Here is a 22,314-nt window from a genome sequence, read left to right as displayed (position 1 = left end):
GAAATATAAGTAGAATGTTCCAGTTCTTCTCCATTCCACCCTGCGAACCTTCAGGTTGTTTTGATAGGTCTAAGCTAAGTCACACCAAGTGCAATTCAGTTCTCTCTCTGTCTCGCTCTCTCTCTCTCTCACACATACACACACACACACACAGTTACCAGGGTAAAAGGGGGAACCATTTTGTGGACAGCCATTTTGTGGACTCTATTGTTAAACATGTAATAATAAAAATAAAACAATTCAAATAAATTACAATCAAACTTATATAATCTATTATATTTTATCAGTTATATTGTACTGTGTGTGTGCCAAGAAATACTGCACTTCTATACAGTGCAGCCACTTACTACCACACAAGACTGATTTGCAAGCAGACACTAAACAACAACTCTGACTATGGAGTCAAAACAAATATTCTTTCCACTCCAAATTAATCCATGTTACAGCACTAAAGGCTACAGACAAAGCTAAGCAAAAGCAAAGCACATTAAAACTGTCAGATGCAAAAGCTGTAACTGTTAAAATGGAGCCAAAGTAAAAACAAATACAGTGTGATCAGGTAAGCCTACTAAATGATTTAATGATTAAATGATTTGTCTTTCACTATTATCCAGTGGTGTATAGATATAATAGATATAATCTAATTATATCCAATATTGTCTGCTAAATCAGGTATCAAGGTTGTCACTCTTGTTTGCCTGTCTGGTAACCACTTACTCTAAAAAAATAAGGTCAAATAAGGCTATATTGTCTCCCACCCACCTACACGGCTTTGTAGGCTATGTAATTGTCATGAGACTGCTCTTTTTCCTTCCAAAATGCCCTTTTTCCTCCCCTCTCTGTCACTACACACCCTTTGACAGCTACTTTCAGCCAGAAAGGGAGACAAAACACAAAAGCCTTTGTATGAGATCTGTCTTTACCAACATGGTTTCATGGTCAACCCACACTAGTCAAGAGCATTAATGTTTTTAACCAAAAAGATTTTAATACAGCCATGTAAATGATTTATGATTATTTTACCCTTACCCTTGCAAACCCAACATCTAATCTTTCCTTAATCTTGGTGACTTATCACTACCCCACCTAACCAGAATATAAACAAATTCTTCAGCAAAACAAACATCAAGCAATATCGTTTGCCCTGTCTGCATTTTTAGGGCTCTGGTAGAAGCCTGTGAATAATTACACCTCATTTCCTCATTACCTGTCTATAAAGATAGTACGCAAACTACAAAAATATTCACATTTCCCCATCGAACTAAAGACAAGATGAGAATGTCCTCGGCCAAAGCAAGGTTATGGATTGTCTGCTAGTCTGATGTTAAAATACTAGGTTTTGACAACTGCACCTGAAATTTATAGGCATAAAGAAAAGCTGTATGATCTTGTCTGGGATGAAGGAAACATGTGACTTCAATGTTTTGCTCTTAATTTCCTTCTGACTTTAAACTGTAATAAACTGTCCTAGCATTCTTTTTTTCTCCTTGTGTCTCAGTATGATCTCAGAACACACCCTTGGTCAGGATCAGGCTGATTAACTTTTTCCTTCCCTCCTCCTTCTCTGCTCTGTACATAAGCTGGCCTCTAAACTTTGAGAGACAGCTGGTGTAACAGTTATGCTTTTGTTTAGAAAATGTGATCTGAAGATTCTTCAAGTATGTAATAAACTAATTTCTAACAATTTGGTGCTATGAGTGACTTGGATGGCACATTATTTTATGTCATTGTTTTAAGAACATAAAGAAAATTTGGTGAAAAAAATTCATTTCCTTGTAAAATAGTAGAGAAGGAGTCAGTATAAGATCTATCCTCTTATGGATTGAAAGAAGACTGTATGGTTGCTGTATACTGTAGCCAAGCATCAAGCCAGGTTATCCTGTTACAGCACCATGACCAGTGAAGACCTAAATCCAGTGAATTAAGGGAAATATTCCTGAAAGCCTCCTAACAAAAGTGCCTGACTGGACTGAGCTTGAATTGAAGGATATAAAGAAGTAAATGAGTAAAACAAAAAATGAGGAGCAAATTAGTAAGTGTGTACAGAAAGAAATGTGAATCAGCAGCATATTTTTGTGAACCATTTGAGAGCCTATCTGTGCCACTCTGACAATTACACTAATGAGAATACTGACTAGTCTGAGGCAAGGCCTTTCTTTACACAACTGGTTGATTCTTTAGTGCATGCTCTCTATCAGGCACTAGTAACTACAATGCGAAATGGGTTACAGTTCAAATGGTCAGAGTTCAAGTAAGAATTTGGTCTTTTTGATGATGATTTTCAACACTCTACTTCAAGTATTGCTGCTTCTTATGTGCACAGAGGAAACGGTTATAAAACTGGTCCCAGTCAGCCAGAGGAGAGTTCATCAGCTGAGCTGTCTCAGCACCAGTTATCATCCATTGTCAAAGCCATGCAGGAAGCAGTCCCTGGCAGTCAGCCAGTTGCTAAAAACATTAGCCCTGCTGCTTTGGCACATTTATGCCATCAGTAAATATGTAGAAAACTGTCTTTTTTGCTTTTTTGCCCAGCTGATAGATGATCGACCTCTAACTAGTGAGGATCAGAACATACAGTACATGAGAAAGATTTATGGGTGCTTTTGGATGTCTTGGTAATAAGGTCACAAAGCCAGTTGTGAAAAAGCACAGCTACGTTGTGATGGAGCACTATATTTAGAACAGGGTGTTACAAAGGGCTCTATGGTAAATTTGCCTGCTAGAAGCTCTGCTATGGATTTTTATGTTGCTATCTCACAAACACTATATGATCTGCTTAAATGTAACCCTGGACAACATGATCAAATCATACATACTGATAGTACAATGGCTGCATTTGAACAGTTGAAATCAGCTCTGGTATCTGATCCAGCTCTAGGCCTTTATGACCCTAGCAATCAGTACATTATCTTTGTACTTGAGGACTGTGGGTTCATGACATCATGACTATCTGGCTGGACAGCACCTAATAACCATGAAACACTACCCAGTACTGCCTTACCATGCCCGTTCTCAGCCCAAAAAAGCTGGACTCCTTACCTGACCACACACTCTACACTCTTTAGGTCACCTATGAGTGGACAATATGGTTTTCACCCTCTTGCTGGAACTCTAGGTTCATGGACCAGTGTCAGAGGACCATGGTGAAAAAGCATAATAAACAGACATTGGAACCTAAGTAGGAAGGTCCCGGTCAGGTTCTGTTAATTAAACATGGACACACATTTCAATATTAAAGTTATACTGCCACGAAGGAAAAGTGGGTGCATCAGAGAGAGTGCTCTGATGTTAGAATTCAGGGGTCAAACTCAATGTGAAGCTTCTCTTTACCCTCTTATGCATTTAGTGCTCCTCCCTATCTCCTGATGTCTAGGGCCTAGTGGTAGGTATAGGGGAAAAATGCCAGTAAACTAGGAGGGGGCACATATACTCTCACCATCCACTTTAATAGGAACACCTGTACACCTGCTTATTTATGATGTCTGTGACTTCAACCGTGGCATGGTTGTTGGTGCCAGATGGGATGGTTTGAGAATTTCAGAAACTGCGGATCTCCTGGAATTTTCACACATAACACTCTCTAGAGTTTACACAGAATGGTGCAAAAACAAAAAACATTAATTAAGTGACAGTTCTGTGGGTAGAAATACCTTGTTGATAAGAGATAAGAGGAAAATAGCCAGATTGGTTCGAGCTGCCAGGAAGGATATAGTAACTCACACACACACAGAAGGCACTTTTATCTTAGCTGTGACTCAGTGGGCAGCAGTGACATGTTGAGTCTTCTTTGGCCTATATCAGAGATTGTTTTTACACTAATCCCATTTATTTGGAAAAATGAATGTTCTCTGTGTTCATTTTACTTTGTAAGATTTCTTTTTCACTGACATAGTATGGGTTTATGGTTATTCATGTACAGTTATGTTTTTCATCCTCTTTAGTTAAAAACAGTTAGGAACTAACTGACTGCTAATTGATTACTATGGCAATGGGGGCGTGGTCAAGCCTTAGCTGTGGACGGAGAGGAGGCAGGTCGAACCAACAGGTAACACACGATGATTCTCACCTGTGTCTTATTACCGCCAGTCTACTTATTTGTAACCGAGAGAGAGCCATATAGCTGGCATGTCTCACAAGCTCCACCAGCTAGATCTATGGATCCATCCAGTCCGCTATCTTATATATTATGGTCCACCGTCGCCTCGCACCTGATGCCGTTTTTGACTGGTCACTTCTCCACATGAACAGACCGTGGCCAGGTTGTGGGGTGGCCAGGAATCCTCTAAAACTTTAACCTGCCACTGGATGTCTCCCCTCTTCTACATACACATTAGGATCTCAATTCCATGTATTAATAAGCTGTCACTAACAAGGCTTTATAGCAATCTTTTATCACACACCAGCATTTAGGAAAATTACTGAAATAACTAAATATGTCCATTTTGGGTACATGGCTGTGAGGTTTTTTTTTTTTGTTTGTTTTTTTTTTGTTAACAAGAAAGCTCCTAAAGCTCCTGCTGCTCCATGTTTCTGTTGGCGATCAATCTGCCACAAGCACTGAAAACGAGTTACTGAATAAATGTTATTCTGTGATGTGTGCTGTGTTAAATTCAATTTAAGTCACTCAGGTAAAAACAGAATAGCTCAAACATTCTAGTCCTTTGCAATAACATCCAGATGTGATGGACAACAAAGATAGGAAGTTAATGTGTTTTCTGCTCAATGTGTTTATCTGTCTCTCCATTTTTATCTCCTTATAAAACCATTAACTGTCCCTGTGAGTATGTTAAAATCTTTCAGACTGTAGATGTCTAACAATGAACTAATTTTGTCAGGCAATCAGCAAACAGCATAGACGAGGCAAAATCCAAACTCATGAAACCAAGTAACAAAGTCAAAAACCAGAATAGCAAGGACAATAACAAAAGGCTTGGTAAAAGGCAGGCAATGATACACTGAGTGTTACTTCACAGTGAGTCCTTTATATACCGTCATGGGAAAAAGAAATGGGAAAAAGAAAAACCACTCTCCTTCAAATCTGTTTTCATGTATCAGGGCCTAAACAATTGTGTGGTCCTCACCAACTTCTACAAACAAACCCAGGTTTCCCAGGTCCTGTGGCTGCAAAACAAGCCCAAATTATCACCCCCACACCACCATGCTTGACAGTTGGTAAGAGGTGTTGTGGTGATACGCTGTGTTTAGTTTTCACCAGTGCATGATAACCAAACATCTCCACCTTGGTCTCATCAGTCCAAAGGATATTGTTCCAGAACTTTTGTGATTTGTTCAAATGCAATTTTGCAACCCTAAGTCGTGCTGCCACATTCTCTTGGAGAGAAGGGGCTTTTTCCTAGCCACCCTTCCATGACAGCCATACTTGTTCAGTCCTTTTCTGATTGTGCTGTCACAGAAGTAAATAATCTTGTACATTTCTTTAGTAACACCTGGCTGCTAATTACTCTCTTAATGATTGTGGAAGTAGGAAGGGTGTACTTATTTTTTAACCACGTGGTTTCTGAATGTTGTTTTACTGTAAATTACTACATATTAAAATCTGTTGTGTTTTGTTGTTGTCACCTGATGTACTTTGTTTGTTTATAAACAAGTGGAGAGAGGGAGTGAGTAGATGGGTCACTCGCTTTCTGTTGACCTAATCTGTGTGCATTTTTATGTCTCCATTCACCATCTTTAAGCAAAATAAACCATCATAAATTGCATCAATGCCTCATAAATTGCCGCCCCCACCTCGGCTACTCAGACCACATCTCTGTTATGCTAATCCCAGCATACAGACCGCTAGTCAGACACTCCAAACCAGTTCTGAAGCAGGTGAAAACCTGGCCAGCAGGAGCCTCTGCTCTTCAGGACTGTTTTGAACAATACTCTTTGCACTATTGTCACTAGGTTCACTTTTAAACAGAAATGTGTACTGATCAGCGCTGCAGTGGGACTTACTATGCCCATAGTCTGTCCCAGTAGTCATTGGACTGTCTTGTGCTGTCTGCACATGTTTGTGCACTTTATGTATAAATTATGTTATATTATATTATATTATCCCTTGTAGTTCTGTGTTGTTCTGTGTTTGTCTTATGTAGCACCTTGGTCCTGGAGAAATGTTTCGTTTCACTATGTACTTGTATATGGTTGAAATGACAATAAACTCCACTTGAAATTGAAATTGATCAGAATGAGTCATAAAATTTTTTCCACTACTTTCCCACTACCTCTCAGGGGCGACAGGCTACCGTTACATACTAACTGTTTCTATATTAGGCTTATACTGTTCACATTTTCCAGGTCTAGGACAAGTTCTTGTCTGGCTACCCCCCAGTCCCCAGAGCCCCAGAGCACTTCCTCCAGAACACTGGACTAGTGGACGATGGTGTTGTTGGAAGCATTCTTGGTGCTGCTGCTTGTGTTTTTTTTTCCTGGTCATTATGAGGTGAAAGAGCTTTGAAAAGTAGGTCACTCATATAGCTCTCACTTATTCTTTAAATGCTTAGTTGTCTGTTGTAAAAGAAATTGTTAAAATAAACTTTGTAATTAATCTTTTAATGTGTCGTGATTATGCGTACAGATGGGTTCAGGATAGAAGAGATCCCTGGTGCAGATGTGACTAGAGTCTAGCAAGGCAGGCCACCCGAGTCTAAAGCGCTGGAGAAAATGCTGTGTTACTCAGGATGACTCATTTGCATAGGTCTGGCATTAAATGCTCCTACATATGCCTGAGTGCTTGACTGGGTGTGTGAACTTTTATTTAACAGCTGTTCTGTAAACTGCAGTATGAGGACCATCTGTGTTTTTTAAAATAAATTCAACTGTTGTGTCTTTTAATTTTCACCCATCACTATACCTGAGGTTTACTGCATTGGCATAAGAGCTTCTTTCAGTGCTTCTTTCATTCTTCCTTATTTATTTTTTTTTTACCAGCCTTGTTTCTACTAATAATACAAGATGGGTATAGATATACGCAATGTTTGCAAATGTTTTGCAAAATTGCAAACTTTATTTCTGAGGCAATAATTTGAATGAGAAAAGTACAGACTGATACTGTGTGATTATATGAAATAATGTCACATACTGTGTGTTCCAAACTAAAACGTTCATGTTGTTCATTAAACATGCATAAACAACACACCATACCTTACACCATATCACATAAAATGCCAAAAATGCCAAAAACATACTACACATCATTGTGTCACAGCAGGGCTGTGGGTATAATTAGATTAAAATAAGTCAAAACTCTAAACAAATTCTTCTGCAAAGCAAACATCAGGCAACATCTTTCACCCTGACTGGACTGCATGACTCCACTTCATGACCCATCTATAAAACCACTACACCAGCTGACACTTTACTTACATTAACAAATCAAAGTAAAGACAAGGTGAACATGTCCTGTTCGAAAGTAAGCTTACAGATGAGCTTTTCCTTCCTTTGTTAGTTGAAAATTGCAAAAAAGGCATGATCAAATTTGACATTTCTATCAGTGTAAGAATCTGTACTGAAAAATTAATAATTGCTGAATTAGAAATTATAACACAGAGATTATTCTCATTCCTGGGCTACTCTGAGACAAATCAGTAGTGAAGTCTAACAGGAAGCTGCAGTGTCAAATACAAAACTGTCATTAAACCACTTTGCTCCATATGTATTTTACTGTATTTCATATTTCATTACACACTGTTTGTCTAAAGTGAATGCATTTCATTGGAAATCTTATTGAATATTAAATGAACATTTGTACCTGTAAAGTCTCTGAGCTTATCCTGAGCTGAGCGTATTACAGTAATGTTGACCGGAAAACTTAATTTTGGTCAAAACCTAATATTGTGGATATTAATTGGATATGTTTGGCTATTCAGCCACAGAAACACCTTTTTTTTTTTTAAATATGTCTCCTATCACACGACAGCTACCAACCAGGCAATCATATGCTTCCTCCGGGAAACGTGAACCCAGCAAACCACACCTTTTACTAGCTGCTGCTCATGCCTAGGCATAACGTACTCAAAGAAAAGGGATTAATGCCACCCCTCCCACTCAGAGACCATGGCCAGTTTTGCTTTCTTGGCCCCCCAGCCATGGATGGCTGTGACATTGTCAGGATTCAAACTCATGATCAAGACAAGACACTACATGGTGGCAAAAATCCTTCTCATGATTGACAATACTAAGTCAATCCCTCGCAGCAGATGGCCCACTGTAGCATTATTAAAAAAAAATTAATTAAAAAAGACTCAGCTATGTCAAGCGTGTTTTAGATTTTCAAGCCATTTGGAATTTAAATGGTCCAAATGGGGCCTAAAATGGTCCACATGGATCAGGTCATCCCCGAAGATTGTAAAGTATTTCATATTTGGGTCCAAATGCTAGTTCATATACACATCATACCAGTGAAGCGTACCCATGAAGGTTAAGTTATCTTTAACGGCAGTCAGATTTAAGACATTTCCTCACATTCCACAGACTGAGAGTGCATTTCTGAAATATAGGAAAGTGCATTGCTGACATATGCAAAATACAATGGTATGACATTTAACAGGTTAGAAAACTATAAATTAATGTACTATAAATGCAAACAAATACAAATCATCTTTACATTCATTCTTTTTTCAGTTACATATGAAATAGCTCCTTTTTACTTACAAATGAAGCATAAATTAGAAACTACTTACCTTCAATTTTTTAACTGAAGACTGTGAAAAAAGGTTTATGAGTGTGGTTGGTTAGACTGATTACTAGTTTCTCTGTGCCCTAGGGCTACCAAATGCAAAAAAATTGCATTCGAATTTCAGTTATAAAACATTTTAATGCATTTGAATATTAATGAGCCTGAAATTACACTTACACTTCCAGTTTGTATGGCCTAAGACACAGTGTCTATTGTGATAGTGGAAATTGCCTGTTTTTTATCAGTAATATATAGTTTGCTTTTACATTTCATAAGCTACACCGCCTTCATTCTCACTCAACATGATATGACGTGATCATGTTGTATATTATTATAGTGTTGTATATTATCATTATATGCTAATAAAACACAATTTAAGAAAAATCAAATACATACTATACTGTATACTGCCACTGGTCACTTGCGTGGGCCGTTTTTACTTTCATGTGAACTGGAGCAGGTTTTTGGGGTTTTTTTAACCACGTTTATTCATTCATCTTCAGTAAATAAATGCTTTGTCCTGCTCAGGGTCCTTGTGGCTTAAATTATGTATTTGTCTATATAGTAGAACAAGAACCAACTGATTTCATTAGAAAAATATATTGCAGGTGGGTACAAAGAATTACTGTAACGAATAATCCTATTTTGTATTTCATAAACAAATCACCTGCAAAAACAAACTCATTTACCGATCAGACCTTAAAGTATTATACACTTCATTACAAGCACAGCGTTCCTACGCAAGTTTCTTACATAAAAAACTAAATATAGGTTAAACGACTGATCATGATGCAAACATTTGAAATGCCTCATGTCTTGGTGTAAGAGAAATAAAGCACTGAGCATCTGGGATCATTTTGAACTTTTGACCAAAATCCTGTGAGCAGAGGCTAATAATCCACAAATAATTATTTCTGTGCAGATTTTAAGAAATAATGGTGGTAGTGAATCACTTTAATCTTGCTGAAAAAGGCAATTTTAAAAAAGCTTCTTTTGCCTGAAAACATTATAGCTTTGTCATTAAAGCTTTGTACTGTCCACCAAATACCATGCAAATAAATACCATACCAATGACTAAGAATCTTTGTGTTTCCAGATATGTTTCCAGAAAATTCGAAAGTTCAAGTACTTTTCTCCTCTGATCAGCATATGAAGCGACAAAGCTTTGCGATTTAAATTAGAAGCCTTTTTAATTTGAATGACTTTTGAGGACTCCCCAGTTTTGTGAAGATATGCCAAAAATCTGGTGACGAGTTAGCAAAAGTATGCAGATCAGCAAAAAATATATCATGGCAAAAAATTAGTAGTGTGTGCATGAATGGTTTCTTTTCACCAAACCAAACACATGCTTCTTCTATATTTAGGTTTTACAGTCGTTCAATGACATGACCTGATCTGAGATGACAAACTCATCACTACAAAAACAGAAGCATTTTAAAATTAGCATTTTAAAATACAAACTGGCAGGCTACACAGTGTGTTGGACTTTTCCCCCCCTTGTTCCTATAGGAAATGTGTCGATCGAGACCCTGACACTACACAGATTGGCTTTTACCGGGTTAGTAATTAAGCCCTAATTAGTCAAGCTTTAACTATCACTTTACTGCAGTGACAATAATTCCACTCCTTTTAATGTTTTACACTGGACAGGGAAGCTCCATTTCTATACAGAATCTGTATATGGACGTTTTTCTATAAACCTAAGAGCAAAATGTTGTTCTAAAATAATCATGTAAATGGTTTTCATGGTAAATTTAAAGGCTACACAGTTAATTGGATTTTAATTGTTTAATTTTTTTGTGTTAAGTACTGCATTTTTTCTAATATGTGTATTTGAAGGCAAAAGTCCAAATTCAACAAAAACAAGCATTATCAGAGCTCATTTAGCAGATTTATCTTAAATTGTGCTGTATTTAGTATATAGTGGACTACTGAGGTACTACAGCATTATTATGTCATATCATGTAGTGAGAATGAAGACGGTGTAGCTTATGAAATACAAAATCAAGCTAAGTATTACTGACACAAAAACATTCCTTTTTGTAAATAAATAGAAACGAATCTAAAGCCTTCAAGTTTAAAATATAACTGAAAATAAAGAATGTTGAGATAACTTTTTGTATTAATTTTTACTTGTAGTCCATTTATTTATAGTTTTTTCCTTTAGCTTTCTATACACCAAATAATTGCATATTGCATATATCAGTATAAAATATGCACTCTCTCATATTTTACCTTATGAAATTATTGCTAGAACTTACCACTCATCAAGGATAAGCTGCATTCACCTTATCATATCATCATGGAATGACTGTGATGAACTTATTTAAATCTGGCTGCCATTTAACACAACTTATGCTTGATAAGTCCAAATCACTGGTATGATATGCACATAAACTAGCAGTTGAGCCCAAAAAAGTTTCACAATCATTAGGTATGATCAGATCCATTTAAACCATTTTAAGCTCAGATTCCAAATACCATGAAAACCCACAATACTCTTGTCGTTGCCATAATGGACTCTTTTGTACCTTAACTATCCTATAGTGGTCCCTCTGCTACCCGAGATAAACTAAAATCATTATTGCATGATTGACAATCACATTTTTTTTTTTTACAGGTTTTGCCACATGTAGTGCCTTCAGGATGTACAAGTTTTTTTTTAAGAATACAAGAACCATATGAGTTGTGGCCTGGAATAAAATATATTCCACCACAGTGCCGCAGACTTGTTTTCATTTAGGACACTTTCTTGCCCTGGCTGTCTGTCAGTTAGTTGAGTAAGGAGCCAGTTTAACAAACACAAGAGTAAATGCAGTCTGCCTAAAATAGTCTGCTACATAAGCACAATCTCATGCAATGAATTTTACACTTTGATCAAGTTATTGGAAATTAGATGCTAGAGCAAAATGAACATACGCATATCAATTCAGTTTGTAATCAGATACCATCTTTCAAAATGTCAGTGATGCATCTGTAATATCATCAAAATAGAAAAGCACTTTAATACACTCTGCATGTTAAAATAGCCTAATAAAAAGATGGGAAATTTTGCCAACTCTCTGATTTAATCAGCAGTTATTCCAGCACTAGTCATAAAAAGAACAATAATCAGACAGTATTTTGATAATCTGATCATCAGAGTGGTAACTACTTCCCAGTCTAAACTTGTAAGTCTTTAAAATTTGGCAGTAATACTGCTTTACAAATCTACAGTTATCAGAACTATACATAGTAGATATTTTTAAAATTTCATCATGTGAAGGGTTTTCCCAGGCTGTCTCACATGTTCACTTTACCCCATAATGTCCTGTAGGTTCCTTTGAAAGAAAAAGCTATAAACAAATACAGCTGTGTAGTGTCAGCATAATCACTCTCACACACTCACTCGCTCACACACACACACAGACATTCACTTAATTCTCAACTAATTCACCGTTTCAGTCATTTGGCTCCAGCTTTTGGCTTTTTCAGGTGCTAGATAATATATTTAGAGAATGTTTTTTGACTCTTACTCATTATCTCAGCTCTGTGAGCTTTGCACTTTATGGAGTTTTGTGGGTGTCACCAAATACACTAACTTACCCAACTCCAGGGTCCCTGGTTTGATCCTGAGTTTGTTTTACTTTCTGTGTGGAGTTTCTGTGCATGTTCTCTCCATGTTCATGTGGGTTTCCTCCAGGATCTCTGGTTTTCCACTTAAAACATGCCAGTAGATAAATTGGCCCTAGGTGTTAATGTGCATGTGAATGCTTCCAAACTACCAGATACCACAGATGTAGCCATAAAATCTAAAAACTACAAAATTTAAAATCTAGTTTGTGCAACAGTAACTTCATTATACTGAATTCAAAATTTTTTCTACACACACTTTGATAAATGACATCCCTGGCCTCATTTGACCCCCACTGTTCACTTGAGGGTTACTCTTCCCTACTACTGTATTTTTCCATACAAAAGGTATTAATTACTTGGGACGTGATCTGGAACATCATGGCAAGACAAATTCGTAACCTGGCAAACAAACAAAAAAACTTTATCTATATAGTATAAAATTCTCATTTTTATTTTTTCTCATTCAGGTGCCTACTATAAAATCTGTCCTAATACCTAACTAGATAAATAAACATGACTACCACTGCACTCTTACTACTGAACCTGATGTTAGGTTTAAGCATAATTAAATATTTAAGCTTATTAGCAATTTACTAAGACTTGTGACAACTCTAATCCCTCCCCCACCTTTTTCTTTTTCTTTTTTTTTTTTAAATAAATCTCAGGGATAGAAAGAAACTCCTACAAAAGGCGATGGAGGTGAACTCTGAGTAAATGAGATGGTTCTACATAAAAGTGTGAAGATAAAAGTTAACATTTGACGTCTACAAATCTAAAATCTGTAATACCAGCTAGATAAAGAAACTACAGACTGACTGGTGAAACTATTGTTATGTGTAAGCGTAGTGAAGTAATGAACATTAAAAGCTGACTTGGGACGGTTTAACCTGCCGGAGCGTGGGAGAGAAGAAGCAGCGAGCTGGCGAGACGTGGGCAGAATTAATAAACACACACACACACACACACACACACACACACACACACACAATTTTAATTCAAATAATCTCAGCACTGTTACCAGAAACGCTTATGGCTTAGCTCTGTATTACACAGCCTACTATATAAGGCGTACAACGTTCTAGAACACTAAAAACCGACCAATAGGAACAGTTAAGACGTCACCGGGGCTCAGTCGCCCTAACAACACAACACTTCCCATTAGACTGTAAGTCAGTGCAAGGAATATGGGGCTAGTGCATTGCTGTAGCTAACTAGCTTCCTGACGTTAGACAAAGAGAAGGTAAGTGACAGCAACATTAATGTCCTCTCAGATGTTACTTTAAGTGATGAGTAGGTACTTACCATTGAAGTTTAAGTAGACGAAGATGATGTAAACGCACTGTCGGAGCAGCAGCCGTTACGAGATGCGGTAGGAAAAAAAATACGCGGGTTAAATTTCAAACGAACCCACTCAGCCAATGGGAGTGCGCTGACGTAATCGGCGATGACCGAACGGGGCGCTTCAGGGGGCAATCAGATTTCAGGGGAAAAGCCAGTGAAACAAATGAAATTAATTGAAATTAATTAATAAACAAACGGAATTAATGAAATTAATTTATATACATATGTGTGTGTGTGTGTGTATGTATATATGAATATATATATGAAAATTAAATGAAAGCCTTTATTGTCATTGTATATCTCTGTATACAACGAAATTAGGAATTATATATATATATATATATATATATATATATATATATATATATATATTAGGGCATACACACACACACACACATACAGTTAGGTCCAGAAGTATTTGGACAATGACAGAGTTTTGTGATTTTGCCTTTATACACCACCACAATGGATTTGAAATAAAACAATCAAGATGTGATCGAAGTGTAGACTTTCAGCTTTATTTTAAGAGGTTCCACAAAAATATGGCATTTACTATTTAGGAATTACAGCCATTTTCAACAAAGTACCTCCATTTTCAGGGGCTCAAAGGTATTTGGACAAAGTGACTGACAAGAAGTTAATTGACCAGGTGCGGTCCATTCCCTCATTACTTCAAGACAAATGATGCAGATAAAAGGTCTGGAGTTGATATCCGGACCTGACTGTACATACATACACACACACCCACACACACACACCCACACACACACATATATATATATATATATATATATATATATATATATATATATATATATATATATATATATATATGTAAGCAGTGATTATGTTCAAAAACATTCAGATAGACTAATCTGTGTGTAGTTTTCATTGAGATACAGCCTAATTTCCCACTTGCTGTAATGTGATCTTATTTTCATGCCTGTATTAGAGCTATATGTGGTCTGAAACAGATGTCCATCTTGGGATAAACATGGACCAAATCAGACAGACTAAACAAAGCCCAATTTTCAGTGACTATCTGTGGGCTAAATAAAGGCCATGACACTGATGTGAACGCAGAAGTGTGGGAGCTGGACAACTTCCAAATATATTACATAGTGGATATCACCCAGGATCCATTAGAAGGAAGTGTTCAATCATTACCCGTAAATCATTACTGTATTTCACTTTTCATATTCGTAATAGTCAATGTAAACATTTAAACCTAAAGATGTTTTCGTCATTTCTTAGTGTAATTCTGTAGATGTATCCAAGATTGGCACCACAAGTGGCCTGCTGACACTTCCTGAGGAAAAGGCCCCTACAATCCTTAGAGAACATGAAGAGGCAAAGAGACTATTTCCTCACGGAAGCTGCTTGTTAAAGTCGCTGTCAGAGACCTTGTAGAGAAACATGGGTTGTGAGTATATGGTTGTTTAACAGCTGTAAAGTGTAATTTTCTCACTCATAAGTTTTATAAACACTGTCCAATAACGCAGTCTAACATTTTTTTGTGTCATTATTTGTGATCTAACCATTTCTACAACTTTCTGCTTTTATTGAACTTATTTTTTTAAACTAAGTAACAGAAAAGCTGGCACTAGCAAAGGAGATTGTGTCATTGTTCCCCTTATTAAGGATTAAAGTCCCATTTGGCGAAAATAAGGGACATGTAAGGATGTTTTTCCATTATTCATTTATGAGTTATGTGCATGTGCACTCATTTCTAAATGTGGTTTACATGAGAAAATGACAAAGTTTTAACATTCAATTCATGAAATAAAAGAAATCATTTCAAATAGAATTTTGTGTTAAATTGATCTTTTGCATGTGTCCTGCATCTTTACATCGTCAAGATGAGCTGTGCTACACTATGTTAAATATCCTCATTCATCTGCATCTGGGAGAAGTGTTGCCAGCAGTAAATGCTGTGTGAAATCTGCTGTCTCATACCTGTTGGAGTTGGTGACAGTATGCTTTGTTACTGTGTTAGCTTTCAATAAACAAAGTTATTTTTCATGCAGCAACATTTTCTGATGCTTTTCATTTCACGGTTTCATTTCTGTAGGCTGGTACCAGCGTGACCTCCTTGCTCAGTGAATCTATGAAAGGGTCTCTGAAGTCAACTCAGCCGCAGTTAGTTTCCATCAGTTCTCTAGGACATGGAGCCCGGTATGTAATTCTGGCAAAGAATGATTCTGTTGAAAGCCTAACTTGTGCTGTAGACAAACTATTAAAATTCTACTGGCTGTGCAAGCTTCATTATCTTTTTTTTTTTTTTTTTCATTTTTTTGAGTATATATATAGCAGGGCTTGTTGCTGCAGGCTCACTTGGAGAAGTTGTTGAAGTGTGGCTTCCATCATGCTGCTTCAGCAGCAGTCCTACCAGATCCATGCCGATCCTCTCGAAGGGGACGCCAATAATGGGGAGAGGGATGAGCGGCGCGGGAGCAGGCTTATAGGGGGTCGTCCTCTGGCACTGTGGGCACTGCTGGCAGAAGTCCCAGACCTCGGCGTCCATCCCGGGCGAGGTGAATCGGTCCTTCATTTTCTCGGGGAGCCCCAGGTGCCCCCCCCAGTGGGTGCGCATGGGCTAGGTGCAGAAGGGCCTGGGTGCGGCTGCGTGGCACTACCAGCAGTTCGCTGGGCTGGTTTCGGCGCTCCGTCTTGAGGTACAGCAGGCCTCCTCGCACCAGGAACTAGGAGGTTGGCAGCTGCTGGTCGGGCTGCTGGTGTACGCCTTCAATGAACCGCACCTGAGCCCAGCAGTTCTTCAGTCTAGCATCCTCCTTCTGCTCCTGGCCGAAATTTCCCTCTCGAGCGACCTGCGAATATACAGAGGACACAGGATTAGTCGGGGGGAGGGGCTCACCTGCTGAGGTCGCTCCGGCGTCTCCTTCGTCCTGGGCGAGGCATGCTGGCCAGACCCTTGCTCGCCTCTGGGATGAGGCCCACCTCGCTGCTTCTTCCCCACTCCTTAGCCCGGTGGCCCACGGAGACATGGGCTGCAGGGACCTCCCTGGCATCCCCATGTACACAGGAGACCGTCAGTCGGCATGGATGCCTTTTGGAGCTTCCCATAAGCGGAGCGGCTGGGTCTTCCCTCCCCTTGGGTGTGCAGATCTAAGCGTCTCGTCGGAGAGGGTCGGGGAAAGTCACATCGGTCGCCCCTGCCGATCTCCAGAGTAGCCACCGCTCGCTCCAGAGCCTCCAGCATTTCCCTGGGGGTGCAGGCTCCCCTTCCTTTCTTCGGGCGGCAGAGCTCGGGTTCCCCTTCCTTTCTTCAGGCGGCAGAGCTCGGAGGAACCGATCCATAGATGGCTGGAGCCACCGCTTGGCAATCCGCAGCAGGGCTTGTTGCTGCAGGCTCTTAGAGAACGGGGCGGTTGTCGCGCAGAGTGTGAGACTCGTCTTCTCCACTTACGTCTCCGTCTGCGAAAAGAACAAAATTAGCGGGCATGTAGCGCTTACCTACCTCAACTGGAGAGCGGCTGCGTGCTCCTTTTATATCCCTCAGTTTCCTCTGTGAGGGTAGATTTTGGCTGCTGCTTTTATTGGCTGCCAGACACGCTGCAGAAAAGACTCATACTTGACTAAAGAAAATGGCTGTTTCTTTTGACAGTACTGAAGTCCAAACATTTATGAAAGATTTTGACAGTCCTAGAAATATGATTTGTGATATACCATTTAAACTAACAAAGTACTTTTCTGACAAATTTTCCTTTGAGAAGCCAGCAGAAGTGTTTCTTGGTCACAGATTAGATAGAGTTAGAAAGAATGGGTAAAAAAAACAACAGGTGTTAGTGCCAGTCACATTTCAGTACATCTTGATAATTAATACAAATAAAATTCCTATTTAGCGGTGACAACATGCAACATATGTATATAAAGTCTTGTGGTGGAAATGGTAAAATACAAGATTATTGTGATGGTGTTCATTATGCTAGACACCCTCTATACCAAAACCACCCCAATACATTACAAATTCAATTTGGAAATTTGGAAACAACAAATACTTTCTCTGCAAACAGATTCTGTCAATTTTCTTTGACAAACCAAGTGAAAATGTGCATACCATGTACAGCTTAATGATGCAAGTGCAACTGGTGTCAAGCATAACTCTTGCCTGACTAGCAAACAGTATTTTCATGTAACTGAAAATATTGGCATGGACATCATGCATGATGTGTTAGAGCCAGTTGCACCTCTTGAGGTCAAATTGATGCTGAGACATTTCATTTATGAGAAGAGAAGGTTTTAGAATATTTAAATGTTTTTATAAAGACTAATGACTTTTTATAATGTATGATGAATGCTTTGAAGTGCTTGTTTGACAGTTTTATAGTCAGCAAGCATACTATAATGTAAAAACAGCTGAATGAACAACAAATAAGAACACAAACAGTATGTGCTTCAATGGGTCTTTGTGTGATTTCATAATAAAAAGGTATACAAATTGTATACCAAGCTAACATTTTTAATCATCTTTTATATTAAAAACTTTACACAATTATTCAGTAACATACTGTTGTTACACATACCAGAAAGATCACATTAATATATTAATATTTAACTCAATATGTGTTGTCCCTGAGCACACTCAGAACATGTGTAAGAAATAAAGGATGTTTTCAGCACGTTTGTTTTCAGAGAGTATCATAATTTGTGCATGTGTGACTGTAGCAGTGGGTAAAGATTCACTCTGGGATCAGGTGGATGGTCACTCAGTTTTCTTTTATTGGACCTGGGAAAACACGACCAAAGGCTGGTTAACAGACAGTGGACCGATATTGCTCCAAGGTCTTAATGACAGCGAGAGATGTAAGGCTCCAAGCCATATAAAGTATGCAAATATAGTGGTACAACAGCCAATGGTGAGTTTTCTCAGCAATTTAACAGCAATATAACAGCAATATTTAACAGCAATATTTGTACTCTGTTACACATGCAACAATAAGATGTGCATTTGTGGACCAGGTGACACACGTGCATTCACTGATGTCTTTCTGAGTCGATTCTACTCCAGTCATTGAGCGGTTTTGTCCTGAGAATCATGTGGCCAGACCAGAAAAGTATGCAGGCCACACAGAGCAGGCCATCCTGTGATATGCTCTATCTCAGCATCAGATATAAAACCTCGCTGAAAAACTCCTCAGGGATTTTCCTCTGCTTTCCAGAAATGGATCTGGTCTCTGGTATCTATGAATCTCCTTTGCAGCGCACTGACTTTGATGAAATTAGTGGCCAATTTAAGCTTTAATCAGCTTTAAATTTGCCAGTATCTGATATTGATCTGATACGGCAGTTCCTGTTAGAGTGCAGCTAATGGGTACCTGTGGGCTTGCAGGACTAGCAGAAGGTTGCTGTAGGAGGGAAGGGGTTCCATGGGAGCAGGATGAGCAGCTAGAATTAGATGCATCAGAGGCAGGGGTTCCCTGGACGCAGGTGCCCAGGAGACTGTGGTCTTCAGGGGAGGAGGTCTCATTTGCGATCTCATTTGATTCATTTGCTGCAATAATTTTAGGCATTTTTGCAAATGATTCGATCAAGTTTAACTATTTTAGCGAGCATTTGCTCATTTTGAGCATGGGTTCAAACGGTAACTAGCCTATCTGTATAACTACCTAACCAATCAGATTTCTTTTCACCCTGCACCTATGCATATACATACACACATACACACACTTTACAACACACAAACGCACACCTTTATTTTTTTTCTCAATCTCTCTTGTTTTCTCAATATCTCGTGAGCGCAAATAGATTAATAATCAATTTAATTAAGTAATTAATTAGTGCCCTCTCATGGCACACACAGTGTGTACAGCTGTACAGCTGCAGGCGTCACTGCTGTGTGTGTGTGTGTGTGTGTGTGTGTGTGTGCGCGCGTGCCAGGAAAAGAGAGAGCTGGGCGTTTGTGATTAGCTGGAACGCCCGACTCTCGTGCCTCGCCCTCGGGCAAAAAATACTTTTGCACAGTTTTTATATCTTTTATTTGTAAATAATTTAACCAACTATACTGATTTGCCCACAATATTATGGGCTGTTTTGTGTAGATTCACGACATACAATCTCAGGTAAGTCCATTTCAGTCCCCAGTTATAACAATAGAAAACACACTCTATGCATAATCATACAAGGCACTGTAAATATTTTCATTATTCATTATTTATTAGTTATTCACATTGTTATTTCTTGTTTTATTTTTTGGGAAATTCTATCATTCACCATTTGATAATGTTGCTGAAATTGACACCAACAGAAGAAGCTCTTCAAGCATCTGATGCAACTGAATAGTGAGAGGGTAAAGGAGATTGCTTGACACACACTTCCCCCTCCCACACACAGTGGTTGTGTCTGTGCCCTGCCTCTGTCACGTGAGAGCTGGAAGTGGAGTTGTTAGAGCTGTGTGTTTTAGCGCTGCTGTACACCTCTACTGTCCAGTTGAAAGATGACCCGTCGTCTACCTGTGTCCTTTCTGCTCCTGGTGTTTCTCTCCCTGCTCGTGGGATGCAGCCTCGCAAGTACACAGCGTGAGTATTCCGCTTTTAACTGGCTTTGTGTCGTACAGTTACATGGGAAACCTGTCTCGGTATGTAATGATAGAAATCCTGAGCCGTACTCGATCGCACGCGCTCACGTATCATTTATGACAGAAGTTCATTCATCTTCCGTAACCGATTTATCCTGGTCAGAATAAATAAATACAGCTCTGTGTAAAACAATACCGCACGTGTTTTACTGTGTTTATTACTGTGACTTTATCAGAAAATGCACCAGGAAAAAATACAGGTAGCGTGTTTTTATAGCGTAAAAACATATTGGATGGAAAGTGCTTTAGCGCAGAATCATAGGTAGGGTATGTTGATAGGCTAGGCTATGATCAGGAAATACCTACAGCGTTAAAATAATTGGCTATTCGAAGAAGCATGAATTTATGCGCGTGCAAAAATGTTGACAGAAAAGCCTTGGTATATCCCGAGCGCGAGGCCGGAAGGCGCACTCAGAGGGCCTTTAGACGCGCGAGCCCTGATAGCAGCGTGGGTTTGAAAGTGGGAGGAATCTGAATCAAACATGTACTCCAACTCCACAGAGAGAGAGGCGCACCGCTGCTCACTGTGCTTCTCTCTGATAAAAGTTTCTCCAATCAAATAAAAAAAAGACCTTTGTCATTTCCTATAAGTGAATATTAAATAGAACGCTGAGTATCTCTGCTTATGTTTGCTTTTGTATCACATAGCAATAAATGCCTTGCTGTTTACAGAGCATTAGGCGCAGGCAGGTTCAGAGCAGATCTGATGATGTGCAGGACAGTTACATTTAGTAGAAATAGCACAGATTTTGTCAGCTGAAATAATAACTGTTGTGGTTGTATAATAAGTGTACACATGTGTTGCACTTGTGGTTGCTAATCAGTGCCAAACTCTTCTAGCCTGCTCTGTGGAGAATAACATCACCTGTGACAGCATGGGCAATGCCACACTGGACACTGCTGCATTTCATGACAAGTACAAACACTGCGATTGGACTTCTATAGACAAGGTAAATACGAGTGTTATATCCCTTTCTTTTTATTAAAGTAAGCCAAAAGTTCTAAATCAATGAGTCATCATATTACACCATATTAAGTACTTTTTCTATGCTGTTTTCTTTTTTCCACTTGTAGAAGAACACACTTCTTAAAGAAGTAACACCATTTCTCAATGTAACAGTCCAGTGCAGCTTGTCTGAATTTCGCTTGAAGGTGTACTGTATCACCCCAAAGGTAGCATGTGTAATAGCATGATTACTGTACGTTAATTCATAGCTACCTAGATAAGCTGGATCAAATGTATCTCTTAGTTTTATTTACAAATTCCATTGATTATGTAACTTTTGTGTTTTTCTTTTTCAGTATGAGGTTCTGGCCTGTTACAAACGTGAGTACTCACATCATCCTTTTCAAAGGAATTTGACCACTCAGATGGGGAGATTTTTTTAACAAATGTTGTTTTACATTATTTAATCAATCTTTTCTGACTTCCTGCAGTTGTTAATGAAACCAGTGGTGAAACCGGTGAACAGAGCAGTGATGAAGCATGTGAGTAGAGCATAGCCCATCCGTTTTGTACTTAGGAATTACATGGTGTTTATTTTCTGTGTAATGCTGGACAGCTGCATGTTTATAGCCTTCGTACATTAATTTGGCACCCAGTTTCTGTGACACATATCATGCTGTAAATTACAGTATAAGTATCAATTTCATTGTCATTCCCTGTTGAAAATGTGTTTCACTCTAGAAAGCTGAAAGATTTTGTTCCTTATTATCGTTAATACTGTGTTTTATGATTTTGCATGCCTTTTTAGCCCACCATAGAGCTCGTGGGTTTGTGTTCGCACCTGTGGGTTTGTTTCTGGTGGTGCTGTTTGTTCTTGCCGGAAGGCTACTGGGTGAGTATAACGTGGTGGCATTTTAAAGTCAGTGAATGTATTATTTAAAGCCATTCACTCAGTTGTTAAAATTGTTTGCCATTTATTATTTTTGCCCAGTGATGTTCATACAGTTACTTTGTTCATGCTTTACAGCTAAACATGCATGACTCCTGCCAAGGTAAATAGTATTTTTCAGTATTGTTCTCTGCACAAAAATGCTGTTATGTGTTGTATTTATTTGATATTCTGTGTTTTATAATATT

The 22,314-nt window shown here is 38.6% G+C and overlaps 3 long non-coding RNA genes across 8 annotated transcripts in view; 1 reads left to right on the top strand and 2 right to left on the bottom strand.

Annotated features, from left to right (window-relative positions):
* Positions 1-13,803, bottom strand: part of LOC117596840 (uncharacterized) — a 28,970-nt gene extending 15,167 nt beyond the window's left edge. Inside the window, exon 1 of one of the 2 annotated variants that reach the window (XR_004577823.2) lies at positions 13,598-13,803. This is a non-coding gene — a long non-coding RNA (uncharacterized LOC117596840). The remainder of the gene's footprint in view (positions 1-13,597) is intronic. The other variant, XR_004577822.2, reaches the window with a different exon arrangement.
* On the top strand, positions 773-16,073 carry LOC117596842 (uncharacterized). 5 transcript variants are annotated; one of them, XR_008301678.1, is made up of 7 exons: positions 9,073-13,535; positions 14,236-14,285; positions 14,589-15,059; positions 15,223-15,311; positions 15,496-15,610; positions 15,708-15,811; positions 15,936-16,073. It is a non-coding gene; the product is annotated as an uncharacterized LOC117596842 (long non-coding RNA). The 5 variants fall into 5 exon arrangements; XR_008301680.1 differs by having other exon boundaries at positions 773-13,535; positions 14,236-15,059; positions 15,234-15,311; XR_008301679.1 differs by having other exon boundaries at positions 773-13,535; positions 14,236-15,059; positions 15,229-15,311.
* LOC113542358 (uncharacterized) overlaps positions 15,902-22,314 on the bottom strand; it is an 84,682-nt gene continuing 78,269 nt past the window's right edge. Inside the window, exon 4 of the long non-coding RNA XR_008301672.1 lies at positions 15,902-17,071. This is a non-coding gene — a long non-coding RNA (uncharacterized LOC113542358). The remainder of the gene's footprint in view (positions 17,072-22,314) is intronic.

The sequence above is a fragment of the Pangasianodon hypophthalmus genome, chromosome 1, assembly GCF_027358585.1.
Source record: "Pangasianodon hypophthalmus isolate fPanHyp1 chromosome 1, fPanHyp1.pri, whole genome shotgun sequence".
Classification (NCBI taxonomy): Eukaryota; Metazoa; Chordata; class Actinopteri; order Siluriformes; family Pangasiidae; genus Pangasianodon; species Pangasianodon hypophthalmus.
Note: the sequence above shows the minus strand (reverse complement) of the source record. Positions and strands in the feature narration are given on the sequence as shown.